General features: G+C 47.3%; 1 long non-coding RNA gene across 2 annotated transcripts in view; it reads left to right on the forward strand.

The window, feature by feature from the left end:
• Positions 1 to 24,229, forward strand: part of LOC137636586 (uncharacterized) — a 48,109-nt gene that overhangs the window by 16,542 nt on the left and 7,338 nt on the right. The gene's annotated exons all lie outside the window — the stretch shown is intronic.

Below are 24,229 nucleotides of genomic sequence, written 5' to 3' on the forward strand. Positions count from 1 at the left end.
TAAAAAAGAGGCAGAGTAACGGTTCAATTCGACTTCCTTACCAGGTACTTATTATTTCATTGTTATTTGAGATAACTGTTATATGAAATATGGGATACTTAGCTATCCTTTAATCTTGTACACTGGTTTTCACCCACCCCCCTGGGTGTGAATCAGCTACATGATTATCGGGTAAGTTTGATATTGAAAAATGTTATTTTTATTAGTAAAATAAATTTTTGAATATACTTACCCGATAATCATGATTTAATCGACCCTCCCTTCCTCCCCATAGAGAACCAGTGGACCGAGGAATAATTGAGGAGGTGTCAACAAGAAGTACTATAGTACCTGGCCACAGGTGGCGCTGGTAAGTACACCCCCTTCTAGTATTGTGATAGCTGGCGTATCCCTCCATAGAATTCTGTCGGGCAACGGAGTTGACAGCTACATGATTATCGGGTAAGTATATTCAAAAATTTATTTTACTAATAAAAATAACATATTTATTTTATATCTCTCCGCCTTTTATAGGCCTCTTCGATTAACTTCCTTTTATTATAAACTTATTAAAATTAATTTTTATATTTGTTTATATTCGACCTTTCCTAATAGTAGGCGGTCTTTTCTTGCAACCGAAGTTAATTACATTGAGCCCGTCATTTCGTTTTTACCTGTTAACATATTATGCTATTTTAATGTTTTTGAAAGAATTTCTTTGATAGTCTCGTACTGTTTTCAAAGTTGAACTAACGTTTTGTTTTGTCTCTGCAGTTGTTGACGTTCAGAACGTTCAACTTGCGCTCTATCGTTACGATAGAGAGAGAATATTCACGGTGTCACATTGCAGTAAGAGTAAACCGATTCTAGCGTTTTGTTCATTCTTTCTTAGCTTAATGGTTTTAATTCTAATAAAGGAACTTTTTATTTGGGAAATCTTTCAGTTTTTTTCCTTTTACAATAATATGTTTTAACGATATATATAATTGGGCTCATCTCTCAGGTTCTAAGTCAAGAGAGAGAGAGAGAGAGATAGAGACGGAGGGAGAGAGAGGAGGATAAACGTTTCGTTCAAGCGAGTAACGTTGTTATCGTTTTTGCTCTTCTCCCTAGTCTCTTTAGGGGAAGAAGGTAAACGTTTCTAGAGTTTTATTCTTGTTCTCAAGCTTTATGCGGTGAGAGATTTTAAACGTAGTTTATTTGATCTAGTGTTTAGTCTCTTTCCAGCCACTGAATTATTTATCTTTCATTATATTTTTCTGTTACATTGTAATTCTGTTTTCGCAATTACTAACTTTTAATGAAGGATAGAATTGCGTGTTTCAGGTACAAACTTTTTATTTGGGAAATCTTTCAGTTTTTTTCCTTTTACAATAATATGTTTTAACGATATATATAATTGGGCTCATCTCTCAGGTTCTAAGTCAAGAGAGAGAGAGAGAGAGATAGAGACGGAGGGAGAGAGAGGAGGATAAACGTTTCGTTCAAGCGAGTAACGTTGTTATCGTTTTTGCTCTTCTCCCTAGTCTCTTTAGGGGAAGAAGGTAAACGTTTCTAGAGTTTTATTCTTGTTTTCAAGCTTTATGCGGTGAGAGATTTTAAACGTAGTTTATTTGATCTAGTGTTTAGTCTCTTTCCAGCCACTGAATTATTTATCTTTCATTATATTTTTCTGTTACATTGTAATTCTGTTTTCGCAATTACTAACTTTTAATGAAGGATAGAATTGCGTGTTTCAGGTACAAACCACTTAAAGTTTCGAGTTCAGTGAAATAAGTGCAAACAGAAAATCAAAAGTGATAAAGTGATAAGCGCAAAGTGTTACAGTGTTGCGTTCGAGGGTTCGTCTGTTCGTGCCAGTTGTTCGCCTAGTCTGGGACCTCTTACAAGCTCCCAAGCCCAGGGGAGAAGTAATGTCGAAGGACTTATGGGTTCAGCAGGCCTTGATCGACGAACAGACGTTTCCCTCCGTGGTTTCGGGTGTATCTACACACGTTGCCGACGTGATCACCCCACCCACACAAAGACGAGAGAGCCCTTTTATTCCTCGTCGGCGGAAGAGGTTTCTCGCAGAAACCATGGACCAAATCTTGCAGCTTTTAAGTGCAAGTCGGTCCCTTCCGCGCAAGTCCAACTCCTAGGTGATGCCATTAGCACTGGGTCAGTTCGGACTTGCTGCAGTACGACAACTGCACACCTCCCAGAGAGGCAAGGTGGTATCGCAACAGGCAGTAACTCCGTCTGTTGCCGCACCAGCTGTTTTTAGACCCTCAGTCTCAACGGACAGTAGCTCCGTTTGTTGTTGTCTTTCTTAAACTCTAGTGGTCTATGCTGCAGACAATGCAGTCTCAGCTTGCGGTGTTGATGCAGGAGTTTCAGGCAGAGAAGGTTAACACACCTCCTCCTGCGAGCGCTCCTCCACCTCTACGCAGTCCAGCCTGCCAGACGTATGATGTTGAGGTTCCTCAAGCTACCTCCATGCGTGAGCTGCCGCATTGGGAGTTGCCAGATACCAGCGCTGTGCAGCAACCTCCACTTTCCTTGAGGCAGGAGCCTCTTGCCACGCGGCAACCTCCTCAACACTTGAGGCAGGAGCCTTATGCTTTGCAGCAACCTCCTCTACCCTTGAGGCAGGAGCCTCATGCGTTGCGACAACCTCCTCCATCCTCGAGGCAGCAACCTCTTGCGGTGCGACAACCTCCACCATCCTCGAGGCAGCAACCTCAACTCCACCTCTGCGCAGTCCACCCTGCCAGACGTATGATGTTGAGGTTCCTCAACCTACCTCCACGCGTGAGCTGCCGCATTGGGAGTTGCCAGATACCAGCGCTATGCAGCAACCTCTTGCGTTGCGGCAACCTCCACCATCCTTGAGGCAGCAACCTCAACTCTTGCGGCAGCCACCTCCACTCTTGAGGCAAGAACCTCAACTCTTGAGGCAAGAGCCTCAACTCTTGAGGAACCTCATGCTATGAGGCAGCCGCCTCAACGCATGCAGCAACCGCATTCTTCACAGCATGAGCCTCTCTCTGCGCAGCTACCTCCTCAACCCTTGAAGCAGACGCAACTCTTGAGGCAGGAACCTCACAGGAGCCTCATGCTATGCGGCATCCTCCTCAAACCATGAGGCAGGAGCCTCATGCTATGCGGCATCCTCCTCAAACCTTGAGGCAGGAGCCTCATGCTATGCGACATCCTCCTCTACCCATGAGGCAGCCTCATGCTATGAGGCATCCTCCTCAACCCATGAGGCAGGAGCCTCATGCTATGCGGCATCCTCCTCAACCCATGAGGCAGGAGTCTCATGCTATGAGGAGCCTCATGCTATGCGGCATCCTCCTCAAACCATGAGGCAGGAGCCTCATGCTATGCGGCAACCGCCTCAACCCATGAGGCAGGAGCCTCATACTATGCGGCATCCTCCTCAACGCATGCGGCATAAGCCTCTTCCCTTGCAGCTTGAGCCTCATCCCATGCAGCATGAGCCTCATACCATGCAGCATGAGCCTCATCCCATGCAGCATGAGCCTCATCCCATGCAGCATAAGCCGCACGCCATGCAACATGCTCTGCTTACCTTACAGCATGCTCTACATACAGCATGCTCTGCATACAGCATGCTCTGCATACCTTACCGCATGCTTCTCAGTCACACATCTTTGGTTGTTGCCAACTCACTAGACTGTCAAGCAGTTTCATAACGTTGCCTTCTAGTCTGCTGCTTTTGCACCAGTGAAACCCTCACTGAGAGAACTTAGCTTTTCTCGGATATGGTTCCTGTAGATGAGAAAGTGCTATTCTCCCTCCTTCTGATATTCCCTTGAGGACTCTGTCATTTGGAGAGGAGCCTTTAGCTGCTTAGCCTCCTATGGACTTTTATTTAAGCATAACATGCTTCCAGGGAGGGTAATGGTTCCACTTCAGTCACTAACCCCGTCTGTTACCACACCTGCTCCCCTAGACCTTGAGCTGTGTTGCAAGACATGCAGTCCAAGCTTAGTCCTTGTTAGAGGATTTTTTGTTTACGGAGTCAGTGTGTCACTGGGAAGACGTTCAACAACCAGCAGAAGTGACTTGTTGTGACGCAGTGCGGCAACCTCAGCAACCCGATAAGGAGTTGTCTGTACGACCCAGACAGTCTAGACAGCTTCGGGTTGTCACTGTACTTCCTCGCTTCCCCATGGTTGACAGTTCACAGACTGTGCAGCAGTACCATGATCTTGTGTCCGGCTCCGTCAGACAACTAGCTTTAAGAGCTCCCACAAGTCGTCGCTGTCTGGAGATTCTCAGATGGACTATGGATCTGACCAAGGAACTGGGCCTCCTGGTCAATTTTGAGGAGTCCCAGCTCGTCCCATCCCAGACCATTGTCTACCTGGGTATGGAGCTTTTCGGGCTTTTCCGTCGGCCCCAAGGATCTACTAAGCCCTAGATTGCATCCAGAGCATGCTGAGAAGGAACCGATGCTCAGTCAGGTAGTGGATGAGTCTAACAGGGACACTTTCATCGCTGGCCCTGTTCATCGAGTTAGGGAGACCCCACCTCCGCCCCCTTCAGTATCATCTAGCGGCTCACTGGATAAAGGACATGACGCTAGAGACGATCTCAGTTCCTGTTTCCGAAGAGAGGAGGTCTACTTTCACGTGGTGAAAGAACAGCTTTCTTCTCAAGGAAGTCTACCTTTGGCTGTTCAGAAACCCGACCGCCGTCTCTTCTCTGACGCATCAGACACGGGCTGGGGTGCGACTTTGGACGGACAGGAATGCTCGGGAACATGGAATCAGGAGCTAAGGACACTTCACATCTATTGCAAGGAGCTGTTGGCGGTTCATCTGGCCTTGATAAACTTCAAGTCCCTCCAGCTTAACAAGGTGGTGGAGGTGGACTCTGACAACACCACAGCCTTGGCTTACATCTCCAAGCAGGGAGGGACTCATTCGTGGAAGTTGTTCTAGATCGCAAGGGACCTCCTCATCTGGTTAAAAGATCGAAAGCTCACGCTGGTAACGAGGTTCATTCAGGGCGATATGAATGTCATGGCAGATCGCCTTAGCCGGAAGGGTCAGGTCATCCCCACAGAGTGGACCCTTCACAAGAATGTTTGCAGCAGACTTTGGGCCCTGTGGGGTCAGCCAACCATAGATCTGTTCGCTACCTCGATAACCTAGAGGCTCCCGTTGTATTGTTCTCCGATTCCAGACCCAGCAGCAGTTCACGTGGATGCTTTTCTGCTGGATTGGTCCCATCTCGACCTGTATGCATTCCCGCTGTTCAAGATTGTCAACAGGGTACTTCAGAAGTTCGCCTCTCGCAAAGGGACACGGCTGACGTTGGTTGGCTCCGCTCTGGCCCGCGAGAGAATGGTTCATAGAGGTACTGCAATGGCTGGTCGACATTCCCAGGACTCTTCCTCTAGGAGTGGACCTTCTACGTCTACCTCACGTAAAGAAGGTACATCCAAACCTCCACGCTCTTCGTCTGACTGCCTTCAGACTTTCGAAAGACTCTCAAGAGCTAGGGGCTTTTCGAAGGAGGCAGCCAGAGCGATTGCCAGAGCAAGGAGGACATCCACTCTCAGAGTCTATCAGTCTAAAGGGGAAGTCTTCCGAAGCTGGTACAAGGCCAATGCAGTTTCCTCATCCAGTACCACTGTAACCCAGATTGCTGACTTCCTGTTACATCTAAGGAACGTAAGATCCCTTTCAGCTCCTACGATATAGGGTTACAGAAGTATGTTGGCAGCGGTTTTCCGCCACAGAGGCTTGGATCTTTCCACCAACAAAGATCTACAGGACCTCCTTAGGTCTTTTAAGACCTCAAAGGAACGTCGGTTGTCCACTCCAGGCTGGAATCTAGACGTGGTCCTAAGGTTCCTTATGTCATCAAGATTTGAACCTCTCCAATCAGCCTCTTTTAAGGACCTCACATTAAAACTCTTTTCCTCGTGTGCTTGACAACAGCTAAAAGAGTAAGTGAGATCCACGCCTTCAGCAGGAACATAGTTTTCACATCTGAAACGGCTACATGTTCCTTGCAGCTCGGTTTTTTGATAAAACGAGCTTCCTTCACGTCCTTGGCCTAAGTCGTTCGAGATCCCAAGCCTGTCCAACTTGGTGGGGGACGAACTGGAGAGAGTACTTTGCCCAGTTAGAGCTCTTAGGTACTATCTAAAAAGGTCATAACCTTTACGAGGACAATCAGAAGCCTTATGGTGTGCTATCAAGAAGCCTTCTCTTCCAAGGTCTAAGAACTCAGTTTCTTACCTATTCAGGCTCCTGATTAGGGAAGCACATTCTCATCTGAAGGAAGAAGACCTTGCTTTGCTGAAGGTAAGGACACATGAAGTGAGAGCTGTGGCTACTTCAGTGGCCCTCAAACAGAACCGTTCTCTGCAGAGTGTTATGGATGCAACCTATTGGAGAAGCAAGTCAGTGTTCGCATCATTCTATCTCAAAGATGTCCAGTCTCTTTACGAGAACTGCTACACCCTGGGACCATTCGTAGCAACGAATGCAGTAGTAGGCGGGGGCTCAGCCACTACATTCCCATAATCCCATAACCTTTTTAACCTTTCTCTTGAATACTTTTTATGGGTTGTACGGTCGGCTAAGAAGCCTTCCACATCCTTGTTGATTTGGCGGGTGGTCAATTCTTTCTTGAGAAGCGCCGAGGTTAAAGGTTGTGATGAGGTCCTTTAGTATGGGTTGCAGCCCTTTATACTTCAGCACCTAAGAGTCGTTCAGCATCCTAAGAGGACCGCTACGCTCAGTAAGGAAGACGTACTTAATAAAGGCAGAGTAGTGGTTCAAGTCGTCTTCCTTACCAGGTACTTATTTATTTTATGTTATTTTTGAATAACTAATAAAATAAAATACGGGATACTTAGCTTCTTTGTTAACATGTATGCTGGTCTCCACCCACCACCCTGGGTGTGAATCAGCTACATGATTATCGGGTAAGATTAATATTGAAAAATGTTATTTTCATTAGTAAAATAAATTTTTGAATATACTTACCCGATAATCATGATTTAATTGACCCACCCTTCCTCCCCATAGAGAACCAGTGGACCGAGGAAAAAATTGAGGTGGTGTTGACAAGAATTACTGGAGTACCTGACCACAGATGGCGCTGTGGTGTTCACCCCCACCTGTATAGCGATCGCTGGCGTATCCCGACCGTAGATTTCTGTCGGCAACAGAGTTGACAGCTACATGATTATCGGGTAAGTATATTCAAAAATTTATTTTACTAATGAAAATAACATTTTTATGGGTTGCGGTCGAGTTTGACTTCGGTCTTTCTCTCTCTCTCTCTTGAGGTCGTTCACCCTTTTACTACGTTTACTACGCCCCTTGTAGCTTCCTTCCCGTGTGGGGGAGTTGCTACGCCGTACGTTTTGTCTCAATTAGTTTATGAATCTAATTGTATTTGTTAATTTTTCAGCTTGTAGAAAGATTCCTTTTGGGGTTTTCGTTCTTTCTTTAGTGTTCATTCATTTTTAAATTACATAATTACATAGTTTCATAATTATAATTGTTATAATTCTGTTTTGGTTACAGCTCTCCTTCCGTGAGTGTAAGTGGTTGTGAGGGCACGTGCCTGTTGTGTAATTCTTGTTCCTTTCCCTCGGGATTCCTCTTCGGAGCCTTACCAGGGGAATGAATGTGTACTAATGATTTTTGTTTTATTTTTTTACAGTTACCGATCTACTTCGTTTCTGTGATATGGCAACGTTGTGAGCTGTCTTGTTGAGGCCTGGGGATTCGGCTTTTGCTGCCTCCCCTTTGGCTTTTCGTCAGGGGCGTGTCTCCTTCTACTGGAAGTACTCCCGTGACGTTTGACAGCTCTCCAGTTCATTTTAGAACTCTTGTGGGTAACTTTCCTTCCGAGGGAAGTTTTTTCCTGTCCAGGCTTGAGTTTTTCCCCTTTTTGGGGGGTTCTTCTCTTGCCTTTTTTTTGTGCGACTATGCTCTTGGTGCTGAGCGGTCGCACCTGCAGTTTCGCTCAAGGGGCTGGGCAACTGCAGGAGCCCCTCTTCGGAGGATTGCTCCTTTTAGGTCACTGGCTGACCAGTCTCTTCTACGAAGTGTTTCTCTTTCGTTCGCGAGAGAGTACACTCATAGAGACTCCTCTTCTGAGGATTCTTCTGCTGCTGTTGCTGTTGGCCTCCTTCGCCGTAAGGCTCACCGTCCGCCTCGTCGTAAGGGCCTCTCATCTCCCTATAAGGGTGCTAGGAGGCACCTTTTTGAATCTCCGTATGCAGCCTACAACTCCTTCTTCTTGATCTTCCGTGGACAGCAGTCTGACCTCGTCTTCCGACGGGCAACGGTCTTCCCTACGGACTACGGTCTTCCGACGGACATCAGTCTCCTGGCGGACAGACAACAGTCTTCCGACGGACATCAGTCTCCCGACGGATAACGATCCCTTCGGGGCAAAGGGTTGCCTCCCACGGGGGTTCTTCCCTTGCGTGTCAGGGTTCCCCTGCGCGCCCTTCTGGTCTCCTGCTCCTGCTCAGTGTTAGCGCACAGGCGCTCTCCTGCTCATCAGCGCTTTCCTGATCGCTAGCGCTCTCCTGTTAGCCAGCACTCTCCTGTTCGTCAGCGCTCTCATGATGATCATCTCTGCTGTTCCTGTTGGTTCCTGTTACGCGCCCACGTTCGCTCGCGATCTAGAACTTCGGTTCAGGTCTGGGTCAAGGACTCTTCTTCTACGCGCAGGCTTCCACGCGTTGCCTTCTGCTCGTCAGCGATCACCAGCTCACCAGCGACCTTAGACGCGTCAACGTTCACCTGCTCGTCAGCGATCTCCTACGCGTCAACGATCACCATCGATCTGCCACGCGTGTCAGTTCCCCGGAACACCATCAGTAGCGATCTAGCGCTCGCCTGCTGTGGACCACTATCTCCGGTAGCTGAGTCTTGCCGTAGATCTTCCTCCTGCTCGCCAGCGCTCACCTTTACTTCTGTCCTTCTGTGCGCCAGCTTTCTTCAATTGCCAGCGCACATCTGCACGCCCTTCTTTGCCACGCACCAATGGGCGCCAACGGTTTTCTGACCGTCTAGGATCGCCTGATTAACAGCTTGCCTCAGTGCTCACCTTCCTGATGCACCTGCGCACCTTCTGTTAGCGCGATGCGCGCTAACCATCACTAGTCTTTCTTGCGTTGGCAATCGCCTACGCGCCCGCGCGATTCTTCACCTGCGCGCTAGGGTTTTGTTAACGCACCACCATGTTGGGGAGTTCCTAGGGCGTTCATGCCACAGGAAGTGTTCCTCTATTTCGCAAGCCTATCAAGCGATCTCTCAAACGGCTGAACAGATGGCAGGTAAGGCATCCACCGTCAACTATCCTCTTCCATCCTAGTCCTGACCAAACAAGCATGAAATGGCATGACTTTCCTTTTGAAGAATAGAGGATATCCATCACATAGGTTCTTGAGTTTGGGTACAGGACCTAGAGCCCAACCTTTCACGAATTCAGATCCTTCCTCATCGATTTCCTACGAGAAGTGACCAGTAGGAACTGGAATGACTTGCCCCTGGGTTCTGGGAGGGCACTAAAATTCCTCCTACATCAGAAGGAGTGAGAGTTTTGAAAGACAATCAAACATCCTTCCTTACAGGTCAGGATACTTAGAGATTATCCCAAATTTGTGCTCATGAGATTGTTAAGAGGAGTCCTGGGTGGTCACCTGTCCCTATTACAGGTAAGACAAGCTTGTGGGAACTTCCCATCTTGTGGACTGGCCACACACAGAAAGAACGGGTGACAAGGGATCTCATTCCCTGAGCACGTGGGTGAGTTACCTGTGTCTTGGGGTCATAAGGAGAATGCCAGAGGTAATGTTTTGTAAGACAATGTTACCTTAAGGAAGGAAAACAAGATTCACCGTGGTTGTCCATTGGAAGGAAGTGTCTGCAGCTTTGGCTTCTTCATCAGTTGGTTCATTTCCTTCCATAACTTCACACAAAATGACTCAGCATATTTTGACATTTATACCTGCTTCATATAACTTGTGGAATGTGAATTTGAATTTGTTGAAATAGGCCCTAGGCCTTACAGCATTCTGCATTAGGGTTTTAGCTTAGCTAGTAATGATAATAATAATACATACAGTACATACATATACCAAGGCACTTCCCCCAATTTTGGGGGTTAGCCGACATCAAACAAATGAAACAAAAAGGGGACGTCTCCTCTCCATGTTCCTCCCAGCCTGACAAGGGACTCAACCGAGTTCGGCTGGTACTGCTAGGGTGGCACAGCCCACCCTCCCACATTATCCACCACAGATGAAGCTTCATAATGATGAATCCCCTACTGCTGCTACCTCCGCGGTCATCCAAGGCACTGGAGGAAGCAGCAGGACCTACTGGAACTGCGTCTCAATCGCTCGCCATTCATTCCTATTTCTAGCATGCTCTCTTACCTCTATGATAATGACTATAATAGAGGGCTAACTACCATGTTAGATTAGGTCTGTGTCTTTTTCAATTGCACAGAAAATTAGTTTATTGAGAAAGTCTTACAAGATTTTTGGTGATCAATCTATTCTGAAGAAGGGTTTTAATACTTTCATTCTACCTTGTTTTGAGTACTGTTCTCCTGTGTAATCTTCAGCTGCTGATTCTCCTCTTAATTTGTTGGACGGAAACTTACGGTCTATTAAATTTCTTATTCCTGATCTAGATATTAACCTTTGGCACAGTTGTTTAAGTAGTTCATTATGCATTTTGCATAAGATTTTTCATAATTCTGATCATCCTTTACATTTACATCTTCCTGGACTGTTCATAACACTAGGCATGAAGTTAATTCTAATAGTTTGGCCTTCTCCATCATGAAGCCCAATACTACACAGTATTCTAGTTTTATTCCAGTTGTGACCAAGTTGTGGAATGATCTTCCTAATCGGGTAGTTGAATTAGTAGAACTTCAAAAGTTGAAACTTGCAGCAAGTGATTTTATATTAAACAGGCTGATATAATTCTTTATAGTCTCTATATGAATTATCTGTTTTTAGTGTTGTTAATGTTTTTTAAAATATTTTAATTTTTCATTACTACTTATATCGTTTAGTTATTTCCTTGTTTCCTTTCCTCACTGGGCTATTTTTCTCTGTTGGAGCTCTTGGGCTTATAGCATCTTGCTTTTCCAACTAGGGTTGGAGCTTGGCCAATAACAATTATTATGATTATAATAGATATTAAACGATAACCCTAGCTCCACTGAATCACAATCCTATGTAAAGACCCAGGTTTGTATAATTAGGAAAAATACAAATTACTTTAAATATTTGTGATGTTTCCACTTGAGAGAAAGGAGGACAATTTTAATAGTATTTATAGTTATATAAAACCAAATAGAAAGGATTTAAAATTGTTATAATATTATGTAAGGATTTGAAAATTCACTTATATAAGAAAATCAGTCCCCTTGCTGTACAGTTTATGGTCTTAACTCCATAATGGTTAAGTAAATTTCAAGGTTATTATAGCATAACTCTCTCAGTAATTTATGCAATAGATCTCATCGTGTAAATTCTTTTGATTTCAAAATGGTTATGTAGCATTCAGTGGCTGGCAAGTTTGTTTTTTTCCTGCAGAAAAAGATCCATGAAAGATTTTCTTAGATAAATCTTGTTTATTTGATCAAAACTTTTCTTAGTGGAATTTTCTGTATCTTATTTCTGGGGCGGCCTGTGACGGCCGGTGAAAGTGGCAGGTCTTACTTTTCAAGCTATCAAAGAAGGTTCCGACCCCAATTAATGACTCATACACTAACGTAACCTATTGATAGTGCTAGCTCATGGAGGTGGGGTCCGTCTCTTTAAGAGCCGGCATGGCAGAACCTTCTTTGATAGCTTGAAAAGTAAGACCTACCACTTTCACTGGGCGTCACAGGCCTCTTCCCAGAAATAGATTTTTTCTTCGTCAAAATCCCTTATTTATGAATTATTTTAATGGATGTCAGAATTGTATTCAGTGTAAAAGGGTATACTGTACTACTCGATATTATCTTAATCCAGTGATTTTGAGGCCACTGAATGCAGACAGCAGTAGAATCCTCTCTAGTGCCTTTGAACCTTATCAATTGCCTCCTTCTTACTAAGCCGTTTGGTTTCTTTAACTTGATGTTGCTTTGATATTCAATTTCCATTCAAGGAAAATATTAATAGCTTGGAAGGAAAATTTTTCAGTCTTTCAAAGGCGATATCTAATAATTTAAATTGTTTAGAGTTCATTTGTTCCGTAACTGAAATACAAACCACGCTATTTACATAGGGTAATTACTTTCGGCGTAGCTGAATGACGAGCCATAAGAATTTTAACGAGGGTTTACTACCCCACCGCTACTTAGCGGGGGGTAGGGAAGGGTAGCTTGCTACCCCTCCCCCCTCACACACTCAGTGAGTGCTTCAGTTTACTTCTGGCTCGGATGGCGAGCGCATGTCTCCGCTCCCATCCTCGCTTGACGGCCATTAATGTTTTGTCTTTTACTTACTTTCTCTTATACTTATATATTTAAACATTATTGATGTTTATATATATATTTTTGTGTATAAGATATGGTAAGTTTCCTTTTCAGTGCCTGCGATGTGTGTAGTGATGACAACGAGAGTGATCACCGGCTTAGCGCTAGGCCACTACGATTCCATCTTCATGGCCGCGGCCTCTCACTCCTAGGCCACCAAAGTTGCCTTCATGGAGAGCGGTCTCTCTCTCGAGGTTGTTCACCTCTTACTACGTACTACTACTACTTCTACTACGATAGCTTCTTTCCCGTTGTGGGCTGAGTTGCTACTCCGTTTTATTTGTCTCAATTATTTTTATGAAATCTAATTGTATTTTCCACCACAGATGAAGCGTCATACTGCTGAGTCCCCTACTGCTGCTACCTCCGCGGTCATCTAAGGCACCAGAGGAAGCAGCAGGGCCTACCGGAACTGCGTCACAATCGCTCGCCATTCATTCCTATTTCTAGCACGCTCTCTTGCCTCTCTCACATCTATCCTCCTATCACCCAGAGCTTTCTTCACACCATTCATCCACCCAAACCTTGGCCTTCCTCTTGTACTTCTCCCATCAACTCTTGCATTCATCACCTTCTTTAGCAGACAGCCATTTTCCATTCTCTCAACATGGCCAAACCACCTCAACACATTCATATCCACTCTAGCCGCTAACTCATTTCTTACACCCGTTCTCACCCTCACCACTTCGTTCCTAACCCTATCTACTCGAGATACACCAGCCATACTCCTCAGACACTTCATCTCAAACACATTCAATTTCTGTCTCTCCATCACTTTCATTCCCCACAACTCCGATCCATACATCACAGTTGGTACAATCACTTTCTCATATAGAACTCTCTTTACATTCATGCCCAATCCTCTATTTTTTTACTACTCCCTTAACTGCCCCCAACACTTTGCAACCTTCATTCACTCTCTGACGTACATCTGCTTCCACTCCACCATTTGCTGCAACAACAGACCCCAAGTACTTAAACTGATCCACCTCCTCAAGTAACTCTCCATTCAACATGACATTCAACCTTGCACCACCTTCCCTTCTCGTACATCTCATAACCTTACTCTTACCCACATTAACTCTCAACTTCCTTCTCTCACACACCCTTCCAAATTCTGTCACTAGTCGGTCCAGCTTCTCTTCTGTGTCTGCTACCAGTACAGTATCATCCGCAAACAACAACTGATTTACCTCCCATTCATGATCATTCTCGCCTAACAGTTTTAATCCTCGTCCAAGCACTCTAGCATTCACCTCTCTCACCACTCCATCAACATACAAGTTAAACAACCAGGGCGACATCACACATCCCTGTCTCAGCCCCACTCTCACCGGAAACCAATCGCTCACCTCCTTTCCTATTCTAACACATGCTTTACTACCTTTGTAGAAACTTTTCACTGCTTGCAACAACCTTCCACCAACTCCATATAACCTCATCACATTCCACATTGCTTCCCTATCAACTCTATCATATGCTTTCTCCAGATCCATAAACGCAACATACACCTCCTTACCTTTAGCTAAATATTTCTCGCATATCTGCCTAACTGTAAAAATCTGATTCATACAACCCCTACCTCTTCTAAAACCACCCTGTACTTCCAAGATTGCATTCTCTGTTTTATCCTTAATCCTATTAATCAGTATTCTACCATACACTTTTCCAACTACACTCAACAAACTAATACCTCTTGAATTACAACACTCATGCACATCTCCCTTACCCTTATATAGTGGTACAATACATGTGGTGGAAATGTGGGAGGTTGGGCTGTGGCACCCTAGCAGTACCAGCTGAACTCGGCTGAGTCCCTGGTTAGGCTGGAGGAACGTAGAGAGTAGAGGTCCCCTTTTTGTTTTGTTTCTTGTTGTTGTCGGCCACCCCCCAAAATTGGGGGAAGTGCCTTTGGTATATGTATGTATGTAATTGTATTTTTAACTTTTCAGCTCTGGGAACACTTCCCTTCGGGGGTCTGTGATTCTTGGGAACATTCAAAATCAGTTACATAATGATAGTTATTATAATTCTGTTTTTTGTTAATGTTCTCCGCCCTCCCCCTTCTCTCGTGAATGTCAGTGGGGGAGGAGGGCGCATACCTAACTTTCGTTCTTATGTTTTTCTTTCCCTCGGGGTTACTCTTCGGAGTTTCACCAGGGGGAATTTCTGTTAAATAATTATTTTTATTTATTTCCCAGTTAACTATGCAGTTTCTTTGTTTGACGGAAGTGTGCCAACGAAGCAGAGCTGTCCGGTTTATGTCTGAGGAGTCTGCTGTTGCTGCCGTCTCTCTAGGACATCGTCATGGGCGTTATCCCTTCTCTGAGAAGTTCTCCCGTGACAACTGTCAGCTCTTCAGTGCATCCTAGAACGATTAGGAGGTTCGCCTCCAAGGGTAGTTAGTTAACTTCCCTTCTTCCCTTAATTTTCCTGGTCCTTAGGCGGTTATGCTCTTGGGGCGGAGCGACCGCCCTTTAACCATGCTCAAGGGGCTGAGCGGTTGCAAGGCCGGACCATGGAAACTGATGTGACTATGCTCTTGGGGCTGAGCAGTCGCTTCTGTAGCTATGCTCAAGGGGTTGAGCAGCTACAAGTGAGCCTTGTGACCTCTCTCGTTCGCGAGGGAGGCCACTCATAGAGACTCCTCTCCGGAGGATTGTTCCCGTTAAGGTCAGCTTGCTGATCCAACGGCCCTTAGGGGCACCATCACCAGTCTTTTATGAAGTGTTCACCTCTCTCGTTCGCGAGAGAGGCCACTCATAGAGACTCCTCTTCGGAGGATTGTTCCTGTTAGAACAACTTGCTGTTCAGTCACTAACGCTTCGGTGTTAGTGACAGGGAAACTTCGGTTTCTCGTTACACTGACCCTTCGAGGTCTCGTAACATTAGTTACGTAGATCCCTTGGGCTCTCGTAACTTTAGTCACTCCTACACTTCGGTGATTAGTGACAGGGAAACTTCGGTTTCTCGTTGCGCTGACCCTCACAGTCTCGCAACTCAAATCCTTCGGGGTCTCGCAACATACGTTCGCGATCCCCGTCGGGGGATGGTCGTCCTTCGGGACTTTGTATCCAGTCATCCTCCAGACATGCTGTCCTGCCATCTCCTTTCAAGGATGATGCGTGCTACGTACCATCTAAACCTGTCATTGCGCAGGCACAGGTCCCGTAAGGACCTAAGGGTAATGATCGCAAAACTGCGCATCAAACCCTTGCGCGCCAGGTTATACCTGTGCACCCTTCTGCTGTTGCTGCTGCTGATCCTGATTTAGCGCCACTGCGCTCACCTGCGCGCGTGCGCGCAAATGTTCCAGTTACGCGCCAGGGTTTCCCTGCGCGCCCACAACCTTCGGCTCGCCCGCGCCCATCAACAGTTCCTGAGTTAGCGCGCCCGCGCCCAACTGCGCACACGCACTCGCCTGCGCAAATGCGCACGGCAGTTCCTGTGGAACACGCGGTCCAAGAGGCACCTAAGTTAGTGCACAGGCGCTCACAGGTACCTCTAGACCCCCAACACTCTTATACTACCAAGAGTGATGCGCGCCAACCTCGCGCTGATTCCTGTTATAGCGCAAACGCGCTCGCCAATGCACCAGCGCTCTTCTACATCTCAGCTCTCAGTCCAGGAGGTTCCCAAGATAGCGCACGGGCGCTCACGGGTTCCCCTGGACTCTCCAACGCACCAGCGCGCTTCTACAACTCAGCGCGCAGTCCAGGAGGAACCTCACAGGTTCCCCTGGACTCTGTTCCAGCGGTGCGTATTAATTCAACGGCGCACAATGTTCCAGCTTCGTCTGCGCGCCCAGGTCCAGTTGCGCTAGATGCGCGCCAAGTTCCAGCTGCGCAAGTTGCGCGCCAAAATCAGCAGCGAACGCCCACGCGTTCGATTCCTGCTGCACGCCCTGCGCGCCCACCACAACTGCGCACACCTGTGCGCCCACATCCTGATGGGCGCCATGCACGCCCATGATCACCAAGGGCACCTGCGCAAATTGTTCGCCTGGCCATCTCACGATCGCCGAAGGCAACTGCGCAACTTGCGCGCCGTTCACCTGCGCGCCAACGCGCAATCTCACCAGCGCACCAATCCCTGAATGCGCTTTCACGCCCGTGCCCTGTCTTTACAGACACGCGCCAGCGCTCATCAGCAGCTCATCAACCCACTGACTCTCGCATCCATCCTTTAATCCCTTGTAAGCCAGCTCCTGCGCGCCACACGCCCTCGCCATCTCCTACGCGCGCCCGTGCCCAAGTGCCCGCGCCATCGGCTGCGCGCCCACGTGCCCACACCCTTAACCTCGCACTCCCACGCGCGTGCGCGTGAGCGCGAATACCCTGCTGCGCGCAAATTATTCACACGCGATCCAGAACAGGGATCTTCACGGCGCCCTGATCGCCAACACGATCATGTACTAGTCACAGGGCTACAGGGCATCATTGCGTTCCCCTCCCCGCAAGCGCACAACAGCACGCCTGTCGGAGGAGGGGAGGTTTCCAGACAGGTCTAAGGACTCTTCTGTTTCTTCTGCAGCTTTTCAACAGGCGAACCCTCGTTTGTCGACTCCTCCAAGGGATCGAACAATTCCTTTCCCTCTAGAGGGAGTGTCTGACAGTGCAACTGTCAGTCAGCAGCCCAGGTTTGGTGCCGTGTTCAGAGCCCTTATGCAGGCTATAAAGCCTGTGCTCTCTGACCTAGGCCACAAATCAGTGGCAGCTTCCACCCCCCTGAAGAGAAAGAGAGGAGTCCCCTCCGTGGTAACTTCTCCAAGGACTATCTTGTCTCCTCGAAAGCCCTTGCGTAAGGTTACTCCCCCTCCACAGACTTTCTCTCCCACCCCTGCGGATGAGTATTACCCATCCTCAGGAGAGTCGGAAGAGCCGGTGCGTTCCCCCATTGCACCAATGGGGGAAACTCCTCTTCCTGACAAGTCTTCTCTCGCGGAGGTAGGGAAAACCTTACACCCATCGTTGCTGGAGTCCTGTATCCCTCCTAGGAGGGAACCGAAGGACTCGAAGACTTTACCAAAGTCTTCCGCAAGGCCTAGACAAGAACCAGAAAGACCCTTGGAGAACGTCCGCGAATCTCCCAAGGAAGAGCCTCTGGGGACGGGAGACTTCGCTGCTAGTCCATCGGGAGGAAAGCATCAAGAGTCAGAACATGCGTTCTGGCAAGTCCTAACCCTCATGAGGAACCTCAATGGGATCCCAGACCCTGAGATTCCTCCTCGTGAAGGGAGGATACGGTCCTGGACCGAATCTACTGAACCCAGAAACTCTCTAGGGCCAGTGAAGCTTTGCCCTGGTCTCAGGGGATAAAGAACGCCAGAGACAAGGTCGAGGGCCAGCTCTCAGAGCTTGCCTCCTTCAATAGATCCAGTGCTTGTAACAAGCTTCTCCCTCCTCCCTGAGTAGGGATCGGTAAAGGGACAGGCCCTCCGGGCAGAAGTCCAGACCATGTTGAAGAAGGACTCTCTCCAAGAGGTTGTAGACCGGTCCCCAGGCTTCTCAATCGACTCCTTTCTGTGAGGAAGGCGTCTGGAGTTTGGAGACCAGTCACCGTCCTCTCGACACTGAACGAGTTTGTCAAACAGTCTCCATTCAGTATGGAGACGGCAGACACAGTCAGGCTTGCAGTGAGACCACAAGACTTCTTGTGTACCCTGGACCTGAAGGACGCGTACTTCCAAATCCCAGTCTACCCGTCTTCAAGGAAGTACTTTAGATTTTGCCTTGAATACAAGATATTCCAGTTCGAGGTGCTGTACTTCGGTCTCTCCACAGCACCTCAAGTGTTCACCAAGGTGTTCACTCTGATTTCATCAGGGGCTCACAGGATCGGCATCCGTCTCCTCCGTTATCTGGACGACTGGCTGATCCTAGCAGACTCGAAGGCAACCCTTCGTCACCATCGAGACAAGCTTCTCGAACTTTGCCAAGATCTAGGGATCATGGTAGACCTCGAGAAGTCCTCTCTACAGCCCTCTCAGAGAGTGGTATACCTAGGCATGGTCATAGACACCAATCTCCACAGAGCCTTCCCTTCAGACGACAGGATAGCAAGGATGCGGAAGGTCGCGAGACCTTTCCTCACACGAGAAGAACTTCCAGCCAACGTGGTTACGTCTCCTCGGCCATCTCTCCTCCCTGGCCCGTCTGGTCCCCAATAGTCGCCTCAGAATGAAATCTCTCCAGTGGCGACTCAAGTCGCGGTGGAATCAAGGACACGATTTCCCGGACACCTTGATCCCTATGGGACAACCAGAACAGACGGATCTCCAGTGATGGGTAGCAGACGAGAACCTACAAAAGGGAGTGGATCTTTGGCTGGGTCTTCCTGCCCCTCCCTTATCAAGGTGGTTCCCTTGGAGCAGCTACCGGTATCCAGTCCTTTACGGGAGGACGTCGCTCACTCAGCAAATGATGGACATAGGGAAGAGTATGCAAGACCTTCACTCCTGGAGAAATTCTTTCCATCCCGTAAGGGGTCTAGGATGCCAAGACTGTCATTGAGTCTTTGGCAAAGACTTCAAGGCCTTCACTAAAAGGATCCAAATGATCTTCTCCAGACCCTGCAGGGTCGTCAGCATTGTTTGAGGGACGACGTCGACTCACCTCGAAAGGAGATCTAGTGGGTGGATGACTTAACGACGATGACGACCATCTCCCAAGACCTGCTAGTCCAAAGCTATTGGAGGCAGAGCAGTAGGAGTCAGAGCACGCCTTCTAGCAGATCTTGGCCTGCATGAAGATCATTAAGGGGTTATCTGATCCAGCAGTGGCCCCTCAGCAGTGCCTGTCGGAAGGCGTTCTCACAGATCACTTGCTCCTCCTTTAAACATCTTCCGCCTCCTTTTGTGGAGCAGAGGAAGTATCATGAGGTCTCCGAGCCCCTTCCTCCCCTGCCTCTCGATCACTCCATAGAGGCTCTTACCAGAGGGATCTCCCTCGAGAGGCTATCAGGACTTCAAGTCTCGTTCTCGGCATTGAAGATTCTTAACCAGGAGAAAGTAGTGAAGTACGCCTTGCAGGCTACTTCGTGGCTGGACTTTTGGTTAGGATCAGTGGGACACCTCATAAGGACCGAGGACTGGTCCAAGGAGACGTCGAGGAAGGCGATGTAGACCTTTCTATTATCGGGAACTTGAACCATTGAGTTCCTTTCCCACCAAGTTGTGAACCTGTTGGCAAATACGATCCTTCGGCAAAGGGACTCCCATAGAATGAAGTAACGAGACTGAGAAACTCTACTTTGAATGGTTCCTCTGCTCAGGCATGAAAACGTCAAGCATGCTTCGGAGAGGTGAAGAAAGTCCAACCAGGACATCTCCTCCATAGGGCTTGAACATCTCGTGCTATAGACCACTTCCTTTGCAGAAGAAACAACAGCAACAGCTAAAACTGCCAACGAATAGTACAGCAGCTACAACAGCAACAAGGTGTAGAAGCCTTTTCCAGCCAAAGAGCGAAAGGGTTCAAAGTCCTCATGTGGAGGTAAGAGTTCTAGGGAAAGCGGCCAAGGCTGCACCCGCTAGGATGGGCAATCCTCCCACTTGTCCACCAGTGGTGGCTGCCTGCATTTCTGCTGGCAGAGGTGACTGTAGCTCAAGGGCAAATCCTGGACAGCCTCCGTGATTCATTTAGGGTATTGCGTCTCATTCACTCAATCTCTACCTACACTGACCAAGGATCCAGTTCCATCAAGCTTCTATGCGAAGGGATTCGCAAAAGAGCTGGCTCTCCGGGCCGAAGTCCAGACCATGTTGAAGAAGGCTGCTCTCCAAGAGGTCCTCGGCGACTCCCAGGCTTCTTCAGTCGACTCTTTCTTGTGAAAAAGGCATTATCGACCTCTCAGCTCTGAACAAGTTTGTCAAACAAACTCCGTTCAGCATGGAGACGGCAGACACAGTCAGACAAGCGGTAAGACCACAGGACTTCATGTGCAAACTCGACCTAAAAGACGCATACTTCCAGATCCTAATCCACCCGTCCTCAAGGAAGTATCTACGGATCATTCTAGACAACAAGATATACCAGTTTAAGGTGCTGTGCTTCGGTCTTTCCACAGCACCTCTGGTCTTCACGAGAATATTCGCCCTAGTGTCATTCTGGGCTCACAGAATTGGCATATGTATCCTGAGATATCTGGTGAACTGGCTGATTTTAGCAGACTCGGGGGCAACCCTTCTTTAACTCCGAGACAAACTTCTGGAGTTTTGATAAGATCTGGGAATCATGAAAAATCTCAAGAAGTCGTCACTACTTCCCTTTCAACGACTGGTATACTTAGATATAATCATCGACACTGATCAACAGAAAGTCTTCCCATTAGACGAGAGGGTAGTGAGGCTGACGAAGGTAGTAAGACCATTCCTCAGACGAGAAGAACTCCCAGCCCAGAGGTGGTTATGTCTCCTAGGGCTCATAGCAGCCTTGGTTTATCTAGTTCCGAATGGCTGTCTCAGTATCTGATCTCTCCAATGGAGGCTAAAGTTCAGCTGGAATCAGTCCAGCGATTCCCCGAACATTCAAGTTCCTATAGAACTAGAAGAGCAGACGAACCCCAGATGGTGGGTGAACGACGAGAATCTCCGCACGGGTGTCGACCTTCTCGTCCTCCCCTCTGACTTGCTGCTCTTTTCAGATGCATCAAAAGAAGGATGGGGGCCAACATGCTACACCACACAGCCTCAGGCCTATGGTCAGAGTCCAAAAAGTACCAGCACATAAATCTCTTAGAAATGAAGCCAGCCTTCTTAACCCTCCAACAGTTCCAGCAGTTCTCGGCAGGCCACTCGGTGGTGTTGATGAGCGACAACACATTGGTAGTGGCTTCAACAAACAAGCCGGTACCTTTTCGCAGGCCCTAGCATCTAGCATTAGAGATTCTGAGATGGTCAGAAGACAACTCGGTGACCCTATCAGCATGCTTCATTCCAGACAAAAGGAATGTGCTCGCAGACAACCTGAGCAGAGCGACTCAGATATTGGGCTCCGAGTGGTCTTTAAATCATCTAGCAGCTAACAAAGTCCTGACTTTGTGGGGTTCCCCGACTATGGACTTGTTCGCAACATCCCCGAATTTCAGGCTCCCGCTTTACTGCTACCCAGTCTCAGATCCCCAGGCTCTCTGGCAAGATGCATTCCAACAATGGTGGGACAACATCGACGTTTGGGTCTTTCCCCCGTTCTGTCTGATGAGAAGAGTTCTCAACAAGACCAGAGTATCCACCAATCTCTCGATAACCCTCATAGCTCCGCTATTGCATCACGCAGAATGGCTCCCGGACATTCTGCAGCTCCTAACAAAGCTCCCAAGAGAACTCCCTCCATGACATGATCTACTCAACCAGCCCCATGGGAACATCTTCCACAATGTCGTAGCCGACTTGACGCCTGGAGACTATCCAGAACCTCCTTACTCTGAGAGGATTTTTGCAACAAGTTGCGAACCTGATGGCTGGACACCTTCGACACTCATCAGCTTTAGTCTACCAGGCTAAGTGTACTGTCTTCTATGGTTGGTGTCGTGGAATGGGTATCTCTCCGCTCGATGCTACTATTCCAACAATAGCAGAATTCCTTTCACACCTTCGGGAGGTAATGCTCCTCTCGGTTTCGGCAGTAAAAGGTTACCACTCAGCCTTGAGTCTAGTATTTAAGCTGAAAGTTGTAGATATTTCTTCTTCGTTAGAACTTTCTCTCCTCATGTGAGGTTATGAGTTTACTGTCCCTAGTTGGAAGTTAGAACTGCTTGGAATGTGGTTTGGGTTCTTCAGTCTCTGAAGGGTGTCCTCTACAATCCATTATGCCAGGTAACAGATTGCCCTTTCACTCTGAAGATGGTGTTCCTACTCGGTTTGGCTTTGGCCGTAAGAGTTAGTGAACTTCATGGTCTTTCTTAAGACATTGCCCATGCAAAGGAATGGGAAGAGGTAATCCTCAGCTTTGTCCCTGAGTTCATTGCAGACTCAAAATCCAGGGGTAGCAGATCCTAGAATCGATTCCTTCCGGATTGAGAGTCTTCGTACCATAATCGATAACACAGATCAACTGTTACTATGCCCAGCAAGAAGTTTGAGGTATTACGTCAAAAGAACATCTGCAGCTGGCCCCCAAGTGTCAGCACTCTTCGTCAGCACAAGGAATGTCAAGAGGAGGATCACGAAGAACACCATCTGAGTTTGGATTCGTAAGGCCCTGAATCCCTATCCTCTTCCAACATGTCGACCCAGAGCTCATGACGTCAGGGGCATTGCAACATCCCTTTTGTTCAAATAAAACTACTCTGTGGCGCAGGTACTAGAAGCGGGCATGTGGAAGCATCAGACAACCTTCATTGCCCACTACCTGCAAGACGTAACCCATGGGAACATGGAAACTTTCTCCATTGGTCCTGTGGTGGCTGCCCAACAAGTTGTTTAACACCTCAAGCTCCTTGATGGACAAGTATCAGAGGATTGAGGGCATAAGTTATCCTGAATTAGTCTGGGGTGATTGTTCAAGAATGGCTGGCTCTTTCTTTTCTTCATCTTTCCCTTTCTTTGGAGGAATCAGCATTCAGAGTCCTCCGCAAAGCTGACCTCAACTATCTGCAGGTAAACCATTCCCCCTTGTGTAACCTCTTATTGTTTCAATACTTGTTGCGTCCCCTTACCCTAACGATAAGATATTAGGTAATATCTTTGTAACATCTGAAGATTCCTATGGCTTGGAAGAACTCTTAGCTAGACAGTCACATTTCTAGTATCACGAGCACACAGCTTTTGTAGGCCGCGGACCATGCATAGTACGGGTTTAGCGAGGTGTAGAGTTTCCGCCAATTATGGGCAGAACACATAAAGGGGAAAACTCGGGTCGAAGCCAAAAAGCCAATTGGCACAGACTTCCACCTTTCTGAGGGTAAGTCGTCCCATATAGATAGCTTTAGTTTGTTATTTAGTGAAGTAACAAATGACAAATTTGGAAGTAATTTGTGTTTTTCCTAACGACACAAACCTGTAGCTATTTATATAAATTGGCCCGCCAGTACCTGTCCCTCTTAAAGTCCTACTTCCTAGCAAATTAGGTTAACAGCCTAGGTGTGTGAGTGAGCGGGGTAGCTACTACTCCCACCCCCCACCCTGCTAATTAGCGGATGGGTGCTTAACCCTCGTTTAAAGTCTCCTCACCTATTCTTCTCAGATTCCTAAATGGGGTTAATTCTGTTAGGGGTACGATATCTATGGTTATCTACGCATACGTCCCTGATTATGCACGATATCTTAGGATAGTCGTTCCGGGGGTTAGAACCCTGTGATACCTGACGGTAATTCTCTTGTAATATCACTCGCAGAAATATTATACAGTAGGAAGCTGCCGGAAGAACCTTCCATCAGGACGACATGGCTATCTCACCCAAAAATAGATTTTTCTTACTTCAAAATCCGTTTTCTTTCAGCTTCGCATAAAGTAATATCCCTGTATAAATAGCTAAAGGTTTGTGTCGTTAGGAAAAATACAAAGTACTTTAAAATTTGACATGTTATGCCGATATACGTGACCTTGTGACGAGCTCTGCAACAAAAAAAGCAATTCTATTCATGAAATTAAAAAATACAGTACATACTTATCTCTGATAATGTATAATGGCATTATACGTAGCATAATGAGAAAATATAAGTACAGAAGTGTGATAAATGAAAACATAAGCTATGTTTTGATAACTGTGT

Source organism: Palaemon carinicauda, unplaced genomic scaffold (assembly GCF_036898095.1).
Source record: "Palaemon carinicauda isolate YSFRI2023 unplaced genomic scaffold, ASM3689809v2 scaffold335, whole genome shotgun sequence".
NCBI classification, from domain to species: Eukaryota; Metazoa; Arthropoda; class Malacostraca; order Decapoda; family Palaemonidae; genus Palaemon; species Palaemon carinicauda.